The sequence below is a fragment of the Bufo gargarizans genome, chromosome 10 (assembly GCF_014858855.1).
Source record: "Bufo gargarizans isolate SCDJY-AF-19 chromosome 10, ASM1485885v1, whole genome shotgun sequence".
NCBI lineage: Eukaryota > Metazoa > Chordata > Amphibia > Anura > Bufonidae > Bufo > Bufo gargarizans.
The window spans coordinates 56,419,951-56,435,450 of NC_058089.1; positions in this window are offsets into that span (position 1 = coordinate 56,419,951).

The window sequence follows — 15,500 nt, forward strand, 5'->3', positions numbered from 1 at the left end:
GAGAATTAGTCTGCATGTCATAGCAGAGAATGAGGCTTCACGTCAGCCACCACTGCAACAGTCCATTGGCATATATTTAGGCCTAGCACACAGGCAGAGGAGAGAGGTCCCGTAACAGACAATCTGGCTTCATGTCAGCAGAGAATCAGTCTGCATGTCATAGCAGAGAATCAGGCTTCACGTCAGCCACCACTGCAACAGTCCATTGTCATAAATTTAGGCCCAGCACCCAGGCAGAGGAGAGAGGTCCCGTAACAGACAATCTGGCTTCATGTCAGCAGAGAATTAGTCTGCATGTCATAGCAGAGAATGAGGCTTCACGTCAGCCACCACTGCAACAGTCCATTGGCATATATTTAGGCCTAGCACACAGGCAGAGGAGAGAGGTCCCGTAACAGACAATCTGGCTTCATGTCAGCAGAGAATCAGTCTGCATGTCATAGCAGAGAATGAGGCTTCACGTCACCCACCACTGCAACAGTCCATTGGCATATATTTAGGCCTAGCACACAGGCAGAGCAGAGAGGTCCCGTAACAGACAATCTGGCTTCATGTCAGCAGAGAATCAGTCTGCATGTCATAGCAGAGAATGAGGCTTCACGTCACCCACCACTGCAACAGTCCATTGGCATATATTTAGGCCTAGCACACAGGCAGAGCAGAGAGGTCCCGTAACAGACAATCTGGCTTCATGTCAGCAGAGAATCAGTCTGCATGTCATAGCAGAGAATGAGGCTTCACGTCACCCACCACTGCAACAGTCCATTGGCATATATTTAGGCCTAGCACACAGGCAGAGCAGAGAGGTCCCATAACAGACAATCTGGCTTCATGTCAGCAGAGAATCAGTCTGCATGTCATAGCAGAGAATGAGGCTTCACGTCACCCACCACTGCAACAGTCCATTGGCATATATTTAGGCCTAGCACACAGGCAGAGCAGAGAGGTCCCGTAACAGACAATCTGGCTTCATGTCAGCAGAGAATCAGTCTGCATGTCATAGCAGAGAATGAGGCTTCACGTCACCCACCACTGCAACAGTCCATTTTCATAAATTTAGGCCCAGCACCCAGGCAGAGGAGAGAGGTCCCGTAACAGAGGATCTGGCTTCATGTCAGCAGAGAATCAGTCTGCATGTCATAGCAGAGAATCAGGCTTCACGTCAGCCACCACTGCAACAGTCCATTGTCATAAATTTAGGCCCAGCACCCAGGCAGAGGAGAGAGGTCCCGTAACAGACAATCTGGCTTCATGTCAGCAGAGAATTAGTCTGCATGTCATAGCAGAGAATGAGGCTTCACGTCAGCCACCACTGCAACAGTCCATTGGCATATATTTAGGCCTAGCACACAGGCAGAGGAGAGGTTCATTCAACTTTGGGTAGCCTCGCAATATAATGGTAAAATGAAAATAAAAATAGGATTGAATGAGGAAGTGCCCTGGAGTCCAATAATATATGGTTATGGGGAGGTATTTAATGTGTAATCTGGACAAGGGACGGACAGGTCCTGTGGGATCCATGCCTGGTTCATTTTTATGAACGTCAGCTTGTCCACATTGGCTGTAGACAGGCGGCTGCGTTTGTCTGTAATGACGCCCCCTGCCGTGCTGAATACACGTTCAGACAAAACGCTGGCTGCCGGGCAGGCCAGCACCTCCAAGGCATAAAAGGCTAGCTCTGGCCACGTGGACAATTTAGAGACCCAGAAGTTGAATGGGGCCGAACCATCAGTCAGTACGTGGAGGGGTGTGCACACGTACTGTTCCACCATGTTAGTGAAATGTTGCCTCCTGCTAACACGTTGCGTATCAGGTGGTGGTGCAGTTAGCTGTGGCGTGTTGACAAAAGTTTTCCACATCTCTGCCATGCTAACCCTGCCCTCAGAGGAGCTGGCCGTGACACAGCTGCCTTGGCGACCTCTTGCTCCTCCTCTGCCTTGGCCTTGGGCTTCCACTTGTTCCCCTGTGACATTTGGGAATGCTCTCAGTAGCGCGTCTACCAACGTGCGCTTGTACTCGCGCATCTTCCTATCACGCTCCAGTGCAGGAAGTAAGGTGGGCACATTGTCTTTGTAGCGTGGATCCAGCAGGGTGGCAACCCAGTAGTCCGCACAGGTTAAAATGTGGGCAACTCTGCTGTCGTTGCGCAGGCACTGCAGCATGTAGTCGCTCATGTGTGCCAGGCTGCCCAGGGGTAAGAACAAGCTGTCCTCTGTGGGAGGCGTATCGTCATCGTCATGCCTTTCCCCCCAGCCACGCACCAGTGATGGACCCGAGCTGCGTTGGGTGCCACCCCGCTGTGACCATGCTTCATCCTCATCCTCCTCCACCTCCTCCTCATCCTCGTCCTCCTCGTCCTCCAGTAGTGGGCCCTGGCTGGCCACATTTGTACCTGGCCTCTGCTGTTGCCAAAAACCTCCCTCTGAGTCACTTCGAAGAGACTGGCCTGAAAGTGCTAAAAATGACCCCTCTTCCTCCTCCTCCTCCTCCTCCTCCTGGGCCACCTCCTCTTCCATCATCGCCCTAAGTGTTTTCTCAAGGAGACATAGAAGTGGTATTGTAACGCTGATAACGGTGTCATCGCCACTGGCCATGTTGGTGGAGTACTCGAAACAGCGCAACAGGGCACACAGGTCTCGCATGGAGGCCCAGTCATTGGTGGTGAAGTGGTGCTGTTCTGTAGTGCGACTGACCCGTGCGTGCTGCAGCTGAAACTCCACTATGGCCTGCTGCTGCTCGCACAGTCTGTCCAGCATGTGCAAGGTGGAGTTCCACCTGGTGGGCACGTCGCATATGAGGCGGTGAGCGGGAAGGCCGAAGTTACGCTGTAGCGCAGACAGGCGAGCAGCAGCAGGATGTGAACGCCGGAAGCGCGAACAGACGGCCCGCACTTTATGCAGCAGCTCTGACATGTCGGGGTAGTTGTGAATGAACTTCTGCACCACCAAATTCAGCACATGCGCCAAGCAAGGGATGTGCGTCAAATTGGCTAGTCCCAGAGCTGCAACGAGATTTCGCCCATTATCACACACCACCAGGCCGGGCTTGAGGCTCACCGGCAGCAACCACTCGTCGGTCTGTTGTTCAATACCCCGCCACAACTCCTGTGCGGTGTGGGGCCTGTCCCCCAAACATATGAGTTTCAGAATGGCCTGCTGACGTTTACCCCGGGCTGTGCTGAAGTTGGTGGTGAAGGTGTGTGGCTGACTGGATGAGCAGGTGGAAGAAGAGGAGGAGGAAGCCGAGAAGGAGGAGGTGGCAACAGGAGGCAAAGAATGTTGCCCTGCGATCCTTGGCGGCGGAAGGACGTGCGCCAAACAGCTCTCCGCCTGGGGCCCAGCTGCCACTACATTTACCCAGTGTGCAGTTAGGGAGATATAGCGTCCCTGGCCGTGCTTACTGGTCCACGTATCTGTGGTTAGGTGGACCTTGCTACAGATGGCGTTGCGCAGTGCACACTTGATTTTATCGGATACTTGGTTGTGCAGGGAAGGCACGGCTCTCTTGGAGAAGTAGTGCCGGCTGGGAACAACATACTGTGGGACAGCAAGCGACATGAGCTGTTTGAAGCTGTCTGTGTCCACCAGCCTAAATGACAGCATTTCATAGGCCAGTAGTTTAGAAATGCTGGCATTCAGGGCCAGGGATCGAGGGTGGCTAGGTGGGAATTTACGCTTTCTATCAAATGTTTGTGAGATGGAGAGCTGAACGCTGGCGTGTGACATGGTTGAGACGCTTGGTGACGGAGGTGGTGGTGGTGGTGTTGGTGGTACATCCCATGTTTGCCTGGGCGGCAGGTGCCAACGTTCCTCCAGAGGCGGAGGAAGAGGCCGAGGCGGCAGCAGCAGAATAGGCCGAGGCGGCAGCAGCAGAAGAGGTAGCAGGGGGAGCCTGAGTGACTTCCTTGGTTTTAAGGTGTTTACTCCACTGCAGTTCATGCTTTGCATGCAGGTGCCTGGTCATGCAGGTTGTGCTCAGGTTCAGAACGTTAATGCCTCGCTTCAGGCTCTGATGGCACAGCGTGCAAACCACTCGGGTCTTGTCGTCAGCACATTGTTTGAAGAAGTGCCATGCCAGGGAACTCCTTGAAGCTGCCTTTGGGGTGCTCGGTCCCAGATGGCGGCGGTCAGTAGCAGGCGGAGTCTCTTGGCGGCGGGTGTTCTGCTTTTGCCCACTGCTCCCTCTTTTGCTACGCTGTTGGCTCGGTCTCACCACTGCCTCTTCCTCCGAACTGTGAAAGTCAGTGGCACGACCTTCATTCCATGTGGGGTCTAGGACCTCATCGTCCCCTGCATCGTCTTCCACCCAGTCTTGATCCCTGACCTCCTGTTCAGTCTGCACACTGCAGAAAGACGCAGCAGTTGGCACCTGTGTTTCGTCATCATCAGAGACATGCTGAGGTGGTATTCCCATGTCCTCATCATCAGGAAACATAAGTGGTTGTGCGTCAGTGCATTCTATGTCTTTCACCGCTGGGGAAGGGCTAGGTGGATGCCCTTGGGAAACCCTGCCAGCGGAGTCTTCAAACAGCATAAGAGACTGCTGCATAACTTGAGGCTGAGACAGTTTCCCTGGTATGCATGGGGGTGATGTGACAGACTGATGGGGTTGGTTTTCAGGCGCCATCTGTGCGCTTTCTGCAGAAGACTGGGTGGGAGATAATGTGAACGTGCTGGATCCACTGTCGGCCACCCAATTGACTAATGCCTGTACCTGCTCAGGCCTTACCATCCTTAGAACGGCATTGGGCCCCACCATATATCGCTGTAAATTCTGGCGGCTACTGGGACCTGAGGTAGTTGGTACACTAGGACGTGTGGATGTGGCAGAACGGCCACGTCCTCTCCCAGCACCAGAGGGTCCACTAACACCACCACGACCATGTCCACGTCCGCGTCCCTTACTAGATGTTTTTCTCATTGTTATGGTTCACCACAACAACAAATATATTATTTGGCCCAATGTATTGTATTCAAATTCAGCGGAATATAAATTTGAGGCCTAGTATTTAGGCGCTGGGTGACCGGTATGGATTTAGTGACAGAATTAGACTTGGAAATGCACAGAAGCGTGTGTGTGAAGTTATTCTGAATGACCCTATGTGCACCTTGAATATTATATACCCTTTTAGGGATAGATTTCAAATAGCTCTGATATAGCAGGAACCACTAAATTATGAAATTGCTAAATTGGGAATTGTACTTCAACCCAGAACAAAAAATGTGCTTTGACGGACACTAAATAACTTTCCCAGCCACAACAGGACAGCGGTAACGAGAGATTTAGCGGGATATAAATTTGAGGCCTAGTATTTAGGCGCTGGGTGACCGGTATGGATTTAGTGACAGAATTAGACTTGGAAATGCACAGTAAGCGGGTGTGTGTGAAGTTATTCTGAATGACCCTATGTGCACCTTGAATATTATATACCCTTTTAGGGATAGATTTCAAATAGCTCTGATATAGCAGGAACCACTAAATTATGAAATTGCTAAATTGGGAATTGTACTTCAACCCAGAACAAAAAATGTGCTTTGACGGACACTAAATAACTTTCCCAGCTACAACAGGACAGCGGTAACGAGAGATTTAGCGGGATATAAATTTGAGGCCTAGTATTTAGGCGCTGGGTGACCGGTATGGATTTAGTGACAGAATTAGACTTGGAAATGCACAGAAGCGTGTGTGTGAAGTTATTCTGAATGACCCTATGTGCACCTTGAATATTATATACCCTTTTAGGGATAGATTTCAAATAGCTCTGATATAGCAGGAACCACTAAATTATGAAATTGCTAAATTGGGAATTGTACTTCAACCCAGAACAAAAAATGTGCTTTGACGGACACTAAATAACTTTCCCAGCTACAACAGGACAGCGGTAACGAGAGATTTAGCGGGATATAAATTTGAGGCCTAGTATTTAGGCGCTGGGTGACCGGTATGGATTTAGTGACAGAATTAGACTTGGAAATGCACAGTAGCGTGTGTGTGAAGTTATTCTGAATGACCCTATGTGCACCTTGAATATTATATACCCTTTTAGGGATAGATTTCAAATAGCTCTGATATAGCAGGAACCACTAAATTATGAAATTGCTAAATTGGGAATTGTACTTCAACCCAGAACAAAAAATGTGCTTTGACGGACACTAAATAACTTTCCCAGCTACAACAGGACAGCGGTAACGAGAGATTTAGCGGGATATAAATTTGAGGCCTAGTATTTAGGCGCTGGGTGACCGGTATGGATTTAGTGACAGAATTAGACTTGGAAATGCACAGAAGCGTGTGTGTGAAGTTATTCTGAATGACCCTATGTGCACCTTGAATATTATATACCCTTTTAGGGATAGATTTCAAATAGCTCTGATATAGCAGGAACCACTAAATTATGAAATTGCTAAATTGGGAATTGTACTTCAACCCAGAACAAAAAATGTGCTTTGACGGACACTAAATAACTTTCCCAGCTACAACAGGACAGCGGTAACGAGAGATTTAGCGGGATATAAATTTGAGGCCTAGTATTTAGGCGCTGGGTGACCGGTATGGATTTAGTGACAGAATTAGACTGGGATATGGCCAAAAAATAACCACACTATTGCTGGTTAAATGCACTTGGTGACGGGCGCAGCTTGCCCCTGATGTAGTATATGGCCAAAAAATGAACAGACTATTGCTGGTTAAATGCACTTGGTGTCACAGCTTGACCAACCACACTACTGAGGGTTAAATGCACTTGGTGACGGGCGCAGCTTGCCCCTGATGTAGTATATGGCCAAAAAATGAACAGACTATTGCTGGTTAAATGCACTTGGTGTGACAGCTTCACCCTGATGTAGGCTTTAGCCAAAAAACAACCACACCATTGAGGGTTAAATGCACTTGGTGACAGGCGCAGCTTGCCCCTGATTTAGTATATGGCCAAAAAATGAACAGACTATTGCTGGTTAAATGCACTTGGTGTGACAGCTTCACCCTGATGTAGGCTTTAGCCAAAAAACAACCACACCATTGAGGGTTAAATGCACTTGGTGACAGGCGCAGCTTGCCCCTGATTTAGTATATGGCCAAAAAATGAACAGACTATTGCTGGTTAAATGCACTTGGTGTGACAGCTTCACCCTGATGTAGGCTTTAGCCAAAAAACAACCACACCATTGAGGGTTAAATGCACTTGGTCGCAGCTTGGATGCACTTGGTCGCAGCACCGCACAAGACACAAAATGGCCGCCGATCACCCCATAAAAAAGTGACTGACAAACGGTCTGGGCAGCCTAAAAACAGTGAGTGAGCATTTGAGTATCAGCAGCTCAATGATGCACAGCTGCAGATCGATCGATTAATCAAGTGAAGTCCTTTGGAGGAGTTAATCTGCCTAATCTCGCCCTACTGTCGCATCCGCAACCTCTCCCTACGCTAATCAGAGCAGAGTGACGGGCGGCGCTATGTGACTCCAGCTTAAATAGAGGCTGGGTCACATGGTGCTCTGGCCAATCACAGCCATGCCAATAGTAGGCATGGCTGTGACGGCCTCTTGGGGCAAGTAGTATGACGCTTGTTGATTGGCTGCTTTGCAGCCTTTCAAAAAGCGCCAAGAAAGCGTCACAAAAGCGCCAAGAAAGCGACGAACACCGAACCCGAACCCGGACTTTTACGAAAATGTCCGGGTTCGGGTCCGTGTCACGGACACCCCAAAATTCGGTACGAACCCGAACTATACAGTTCGAGTTCGCTCATCCCTAGTTATGATCTAACTTGATATAGCATGTCCTATTGTCAAGGATTTTCTTACACATCTGTGTGTATATGTTGACATCAAGGACTACTGTGTTTCCCCCCTTGTCTGAAGGTTTGATCACAATGCTTGAATCTCTCTGTAAATCCACTAATGCTAGTTGTTCCTGCTCTGTTATGTTCCTAGAGTAAGGACTCTGGACATGTAGGGACCGTATTTTCTTCCAGCATGCCCTCATAGCTGTAGGATGCCCAGGCATGTTGGGAGTTGTAGTTTTGCAACAGCTGGAGGGCCGCATGTTGGGCATCCTTGTACTATTAGATGTCTGTATTAGAGATATTTGATACTGTTAAACATTTATCTAAAAATCATTAAAATTCCAAAAATAAATAGGATTTGCCCATATTAGTTCCTTTTTGGTACTGTCATCTATGTACAAAGATAATAGTAATCTGCAGATGAAATTGTTCATGTAGGCAAATAATTGTCCTCAAACATCTACTACATACACTGTAGATTCCAACCACATTAATATTCTAAAAACTTAAATGTTACGCTTTTTTTGTACATATTACATTTAATTTCTTTTATGCAATTTTCATGTGACTTTCCACATGCATTATCTAAGCTCCTCTGTAGAAACCTCAGACTTATTCTTTAAAATGAGAAGTCTTTTTTTCTGAAGTCCAAGCTCAACCTCTTGTCACCGCCACTTCTGTGAGAAGGTCTGTTAGATGTTCTTCTCTACCTGCATGAAGTTCTTTGTTTTGGTTTCACTTTGTCATCTCCTTTCCTTCTCCCAGCTGTCACCTATTTACACTAATTGTCTCCCTTTATATTCCCTCCCATACTGCCTCACTTTGCGGTTTATACTTCTTCTTGGATTGTGTTCACTGCTGGATGCTGCCTCTGCTGATTTCTCAGATAAGTCTGTTTCCTTGCTGGCTTGATTCTAGGTGACCCTGACTCCGTCCGTATTAAGTGCAGGGAGCCGGTGGTCGTGTCCCCTCACTATTATAGGGTTTTCAGGTGTCACATAGTATGAGGTACGTGGACATGCAATCGTCTACCATAAAGACCTTTGCATAGGCATAGCAGTCAGGGAGAGCTCTAGGGGTTTTATAGGGCTCACCATATGCTCCTTAGTTTGGGATCAAGCCAGTCGGATGGACAATCTGGAGAGACTTATGGAAAGAGGTCCAAAATCCATTCCTCCACATTAGATATGTTTACAATAGCACAGGAGGTAAATAAATTACAGTAAATCAGAGAGCTTACTTAAAAAAAGATAATAATACCATGGGACATTGGTATACCACATATTGATTAGATAAAATGTCTATAGTATATTTCATATCACTAACCTTGGCATGTAATTGTTTCAAAAGGGAGTTTGTCACCTACATTTCATCTATGAAACTAACATACCATTATATTCCAATACTGTGTCTACATCCCCCAGAAAAACAACTTTAATTCATATATGAAAATTAGGCACCGCTCAGGTGGATGAGTTAGCGCCACATCCAGCTTATTCCAGCTTCTCCCCATCTGAAAGGTCCATCCCCTTTCCCTTGGCATCACCAATCTGTGAAACCAAATCTTGTGCAGGCCCAGGCTATAGCCAGTGGTCCTAAAGAGCCCAGCGTATGCGCAGTAGATGCTGTGGAGCAAAAGTCCAAAGTATAGATAATGGTGACTTCAAGGAAGAGGGAATGAACAGTACAGAGAATGTGGAAGTAGCTAGTATCAGCTAGGGGCTGCGGACTTAGGCACTGTGTACGATGTAACTCTCCCACATGGGCACTTGGTGCCTTATTTACAGGCAGTGTTGGGATATAGGTGTCACGCCTTGCCCTGTGGTCTGTCAGACTGGCTGCACATGTCTGACTTCTCTGTTTGTTTTGGTTTGGGTTTGAGCTAGATCCACCTTCCCTCAGGTGTACTGGGTTTGATTGTTAGTGAGGCTATTTATCCATCCTTCCCCCAGTGGCCTGTGTGGGTTATAGTTCTTTCCTGTGAGCTCTGGATGTATGGTGGATCGTCTGCTCCAGCTCTGCTCAAGATAAGTCCTCTTCGTTATATACCTTTGTGTCTTTTATCTAGGCCTCTAGGGAGACGCTTGCTTTCTCCGGGTTTGAGGAAGTAGGTTGCCTCTTCCCTTTTCCCTACAGCTTAGAGTTTGCCTAGGCTGCATATTTTTAGGCACGAGGGCATGTGCATATCCACCAGTAGGGTATGCACATGAGCACAGCAGTTTAGGGAAAACTTTTAGGGATCGCTAAGAGGTGACCCTTTTCTCCCTAGCTTTTGGGCCTAGTCATTTGTTCTGTTTGTTTTCCTGTGTTTAGTTATTTCCTCGCTTACCTAACTATCGTGACAATAGGTATGGTTTCAATGTTGTGTGTCCTTAAATAATTTTAAATGGGTTGTTAACCCATGGGTTCCTTCAGGCAGACCCCCCCCACATGGCTGGACATGAGAAGGAAAGCATACTTGCCTGATTCCTGTCGCTGGGTTATGGCTCCATTGCTGCCGCTGCAGATCTCTGGTCTCCCTACATCAAGATCCGGTTTTCCATGGGTAACGTGGTCACTGCAGCCAATGACCGGCCACAGCAATCATTTGTCACTCATACATCACATGACCCAGTGACATGACACATAGGGGACATGTCACCACTGCAGTCAGTCATTATCATCGTGACTCATGTAGGTGTGATATATAGACCACCTAGCCAAGAATTAGATGATCTACTAGTTGAGGAAATAGCTAAAATGACATTGAAGGGGCAAGTTATCATTATGGGAGACTTCAATCTTCCTGATGTAAACTGGAAAACCAAAATAGCTAGTTCTGCCAGGAGTACAAGATATTCTAAATTCCCTACTGGGATTATCTCTACAGCAAGTAGTTGAGGAGCCAACCCAGAAGGAGGCCATTTTAGATTTAGTATTCACAAATGGGAATTTGGTATCTGATATTACTGTAGGGGAAAGCTTTGGATCTAGTGATCACCAGTCAGTATGGTTTACTATAAGTACAGTGACTGAGTTACACCACACAAAAACAAAAGTTTTAGATTTTAGAAAAACAGTTTCATTGGAGATTGGAACAGTTTCATTGGAGTCCAGGAGAAATGGGACTACTTAAAAGTGGCACTATTGAAGGCAACAGAAAATTGCATTAGGCTTGTCAGTAAAAGCAAAAAAAAGAAGAGACCACTGTGGTACTCAGCAGAAGTGGCCAAAATCATTAAAAACAAAAAGATAGCATTTAGGAATTATAAAAAAACGAGGATGACAGGCAAATTTCTAAGATTAGGCATAGAGAGGCCAAACAAGTTATAAGAGCTTCTAAAGCACAGGCAGAAGAGAAATTAGCTCAGTCAGGGAAAAAAGGCGATAAGGCATTCTTCAGATACATAAATGAAAAAAGGAAACTAAAACAAGGAATTACAAAATTAAAAACAAAAGAAGGAAGGTATATGGAAGAAGATAAAGAACTAGCTGACTGCCTCAATGAATACTTCTGTTCAGTTTTTACAAAGGAAAATGAAGGAAAATGACCTCAGTTAGGAAGGAAGACTAATGAATCTTTTGATGCATGTGTCTTTACAGAGGAAGAGGTTCTAAGTCAGCTGTCTAAAATAAATACAAATAAGTCACAGGGACCTGATGGGATACACCCAAAGCTATTAAAAGAGCTCAGCGTGAACTAGCAAAACCATTAACAGATTTATTAAACCAATCACTGGCAACAGGAGTCGTCCCAGAAGATTGGAAATTGACAAATGTTGTTCCCATTCACAAGAAAGGTAGTAGGGAGGAATCGGGCAACTATAGGCCAGTAAGCCTGACATCAATAGTGGGGAATTTAATGGAAACCATACTTAAGGAGAGGATTGTGGAACATCTAAAATCCCATGGATTGAAAGATGAAAAACAGCATGGGTTTACTTCAGGGAGATGATGTCAAACTAATCTTATTGATTTTTTTGATTGGGTGACTAAAATAATAGATAGCGGAGGTGCAGTAGATATTGCTTATCTAGACTTTAGTAAGGCTTTTGATACTGTCCCACATATAAGGCTTATCAATAAATTACAGTCTTTGGGCTTGGACTCCCATATTGTTGAATGGATTAGGCATTGGCTGAGGGACAGACAACAGAGGGTTGTAGTCAATGGAGTATATTCAGACCATGGTCTTGTTACCAGTGGGGTACCTCAGGGATCTGTTCTGGGACCCATATTGTTTAATATCTTTAACAGTGAAATTGCAGAAGGCCTCGATGGTAAGGTGTGTCTTTTTGCTGATGACACAAAGATTTGTAACAGGGTTGATGTTCCTGGAGGGATACACCAAATGGAAAAGGATTTAGTAAAACTAGAGGAATGGTAAAAAATCTGGCAACTAAAATTTAATGTTGATAAGTGCAAGATAATGCACCTGGGGCGTAAAAACCCAAGAGCAAAATATAAAATCAGTGATACAGTCCTAACCTTAGTATCTGAGGAAAGGGATTTAGGGGTCATTATTTCAGAAGACTTAAAGGTAGGCAGACAATGTCATAGAGCAGCAGGAAATGCTAGCAGAATGCTTGGGTGTATAGGGAGAGGCATTACCAGTAGAAAGAGGGAGGTGCTGATGCTGCTCTACAGAGCACTAGTGAGACCTCATTTGTAGTATTGTGCTCAGTACTGGAGACCATATCTCCAGAAGGATATTGATACTTTGGAGAGAGTTCAGAGAAGAGCTACTAAACTGGTACATGGATTGCAGGATAAAACTTACCAGGAAAGATTAAAGGACCTTAACATATATAGCTTGGAAGAAAGACGAGACAGAGGGGATATGATAGAAACTTTTAAATACATAAAGGGAATCAACAAGGTAAAAGAGGAGAGAATATTTAAAAGAAGAAAAACTGCTACAAGGGGACATCGTTTTAAATTAGAGGGGCAAAGGTTTAAAAGTAATATCAGGAAGTATTACTTTACTGAGAGAGTAGTGGATGCATGGAATAGCCTTCCTGCAGAAGTGGTAGCTGCAAATACAGTGAAGGAGTTTAAGCATGCATGGGATAGGCATAAGGCCATCCTTCATATAAGATAGGGCCAGGGGCTATTCATAGTATTCAGTATATTGGGCAGACTAGATGGGCCAAATAGTTCTTATCTGCCAACACATTCTATGTTTCTATATGACCTGTGTCAACATGGACGTTGATGTGGGGAGACTGAAAGCCTGCAGTGGTGTTGGGGTAGCGAAGGAGCCGGAACTCAGTGCTGGCGATCAAGTAAATGTGATTCCCTCAACATGTATAGCCACTCTGGGGGTGAGTCTGCCCAAAAGGCCACCAAGGGTAAAAAAAAAAACTTTAACTTTACTTTGAAATGTATGATTATTATTTTTTCACATAGACATCATCAATAAAGATAAATACGGAGGGGTACAGAAAAGAAAATGTTTATCACTACTCGACCTAACATATCTCCAGTAGAGTTGAGCGATACACCTAGATGTTCGGGTTCGGGGAGTTCGGCCGAACTTTAAAAAAAAGTTAGGGTTCAGGACCCGAACTTGATCCGAACTTGGACCCGAACCCAAACCCCATTAAAGTCAATGAGGACCCGAACTTCACTTTATTATTTTCCGTTATAGCATGGTTATAACGGAAAATAATAGTATTAGCTTTTTCAAATCTGAGTTTTCACTATCGTGATCCGACAGCATATTCTAACCCAGAGGCGTTCCCATGGTGATGGGGACGCTTCAAGTTAGAATATACTAAGAACTGTGTACATAACTGCCCTCTGCTGCCTGGCAGCACCCTGATCTCTTACAGGGGGCTGTGATCCGCACAATTAACCCCTCAGGGTGCCGCACCTGAGGGGTTAATTGTGCGGATCTCAGCCCCCTGTAAGAGATCGGGTGCTGCCAGGCAGCAGGGGCCAGACCCCCCCTCCCTCCTCAGTATTAAAATCATTAGTGCCCAGTGTGGCCCCCCCTCCCTCCCTCCCCAGCATTAAAATCATTGGTGGCCAGTGCGGCCTCCCACCCCCCTATTAAAATCATTGGTGGTTAGTGCGGCCCCCTTATATTAAAATCATGGTCCAGTGCGGCTTCCCCTCTCCCCCCTAATTAAAATCATTGGTTAACAACCCCACTACCCCCCCATCATTGGTTGCAGCTGAGCGGCAGTTCCAATCGGAGTCCCAGTTTAATCGCTGGTGCTCCGATCGGTTACCATGGCAGCCAGGATACTACTGCAGTCCTGGCTGCCATGGTTACTTAGCACTTTTATCAGCATTATACTTACATGCACTGTCTGTGGCCGGCCGGGTGCTCCTCCTACTGGTAAGTGACAGGTCTGGGACTCCGATCAGAACTGCCGCTCCGCTGCCACCAATGATGGGGGGGGGAGGGTGTTGTTGACTAATGATTTTAATTAGGGGGGAGGCCACACTGGACACCAATGATTTTAATAGGGGGTGGGTGGGGGGCCGCACTAGCCACCAATGATTTTAATAGGGGGTGGGGGGGCCGCACTAGCCACCAATGATTTTAATAGGGAGGGGGTGGGGGGGCCGCAATGGCCACCAATGATTTTAATGCTGGGGAGGGAGGGGGGCCGCACTGGCCACCAATGATTTTAATACTGAGGAGGGAGGGGGGTCTGGGCCCCTGCTGCCTGGAAGCACTTGATCTCTTACAGGGGGCTGTAATCCGCACAATTAACCCCACAGGTGCGGCACCTAAGGGGTTAATTGTGCGGATCACAGCCCCCTGTAAGAGATCAGGTGCTGCCAGGCAGCAGGGGGCTGTTATGTCCACAGTTCTCAGTATATTCTAACTTGAAGCGTCCCCATCACTATGGGAACACCTCTGTGTTAGTATATACTGTCGGATCTGAGACGATCTAACTCAAATCCGATGGTATATTCTAACATAGAGGCATTCCCATGGTGATGGGGATGCTTCAAGTTAAAATATACCATCGGATTGGAGAAAACTCCGATCCGATGGTATATTAATATTACCCGAACACCGAACCCGAACTTTTACTGAAAGGTTCGGGTTCGATTGCCGAACACCGTAAAGTTCGGAACAAACCCGAACTTTACAGTTCAGGTTAGCTCAGCCCTAATCTCCAGTTCTCTTAACCTTCATTTACACACATTCAGTCAGGTCCATAAATATTGGGACATTAACACAATTCTAACATTTTTGGCTCTATACATCACCAGAATGGATTTGAAAGGAAACAACCAAGATGTGCTTTAACTCCAGACTGTCAGCTTTAATTTGAGGGTAATTTCCTCCAAATCAGGTGAACGGTGTAGGAATTACAACAGTTTGAATATGTGCCTCCCACTTGTTACTTGACCAAAAGTAATGCGACAGAATAATAATCACAAATCAAACTTTCACTTTTTAATACTTGGTTGCAAATCCTTTGCAGTCAATTACAGCCTGAAGTCTGGAATGCATAGACATCACCAGATGCTGGGTTTCATCCCTGGTGATGCTCTGCCAGGCCTCTACTGTAACTGTCTTCAATTCCTGCTTGTTCTTGGGGCATTTTCCCTTCAGTTTTGTCTTCAGCAAGTGAAATGCTTGCTCAATCGGATTCAGGTCAGGTGATTGACTTGGCCATTGCATAACATTCCTCTTCTTTCCCTTAAAAAACTCTTTGGTTGCTTTTGCAGTATGCTTTGGGTCATTGTCCATCTGCACTGTGAAGCGCCGTCCA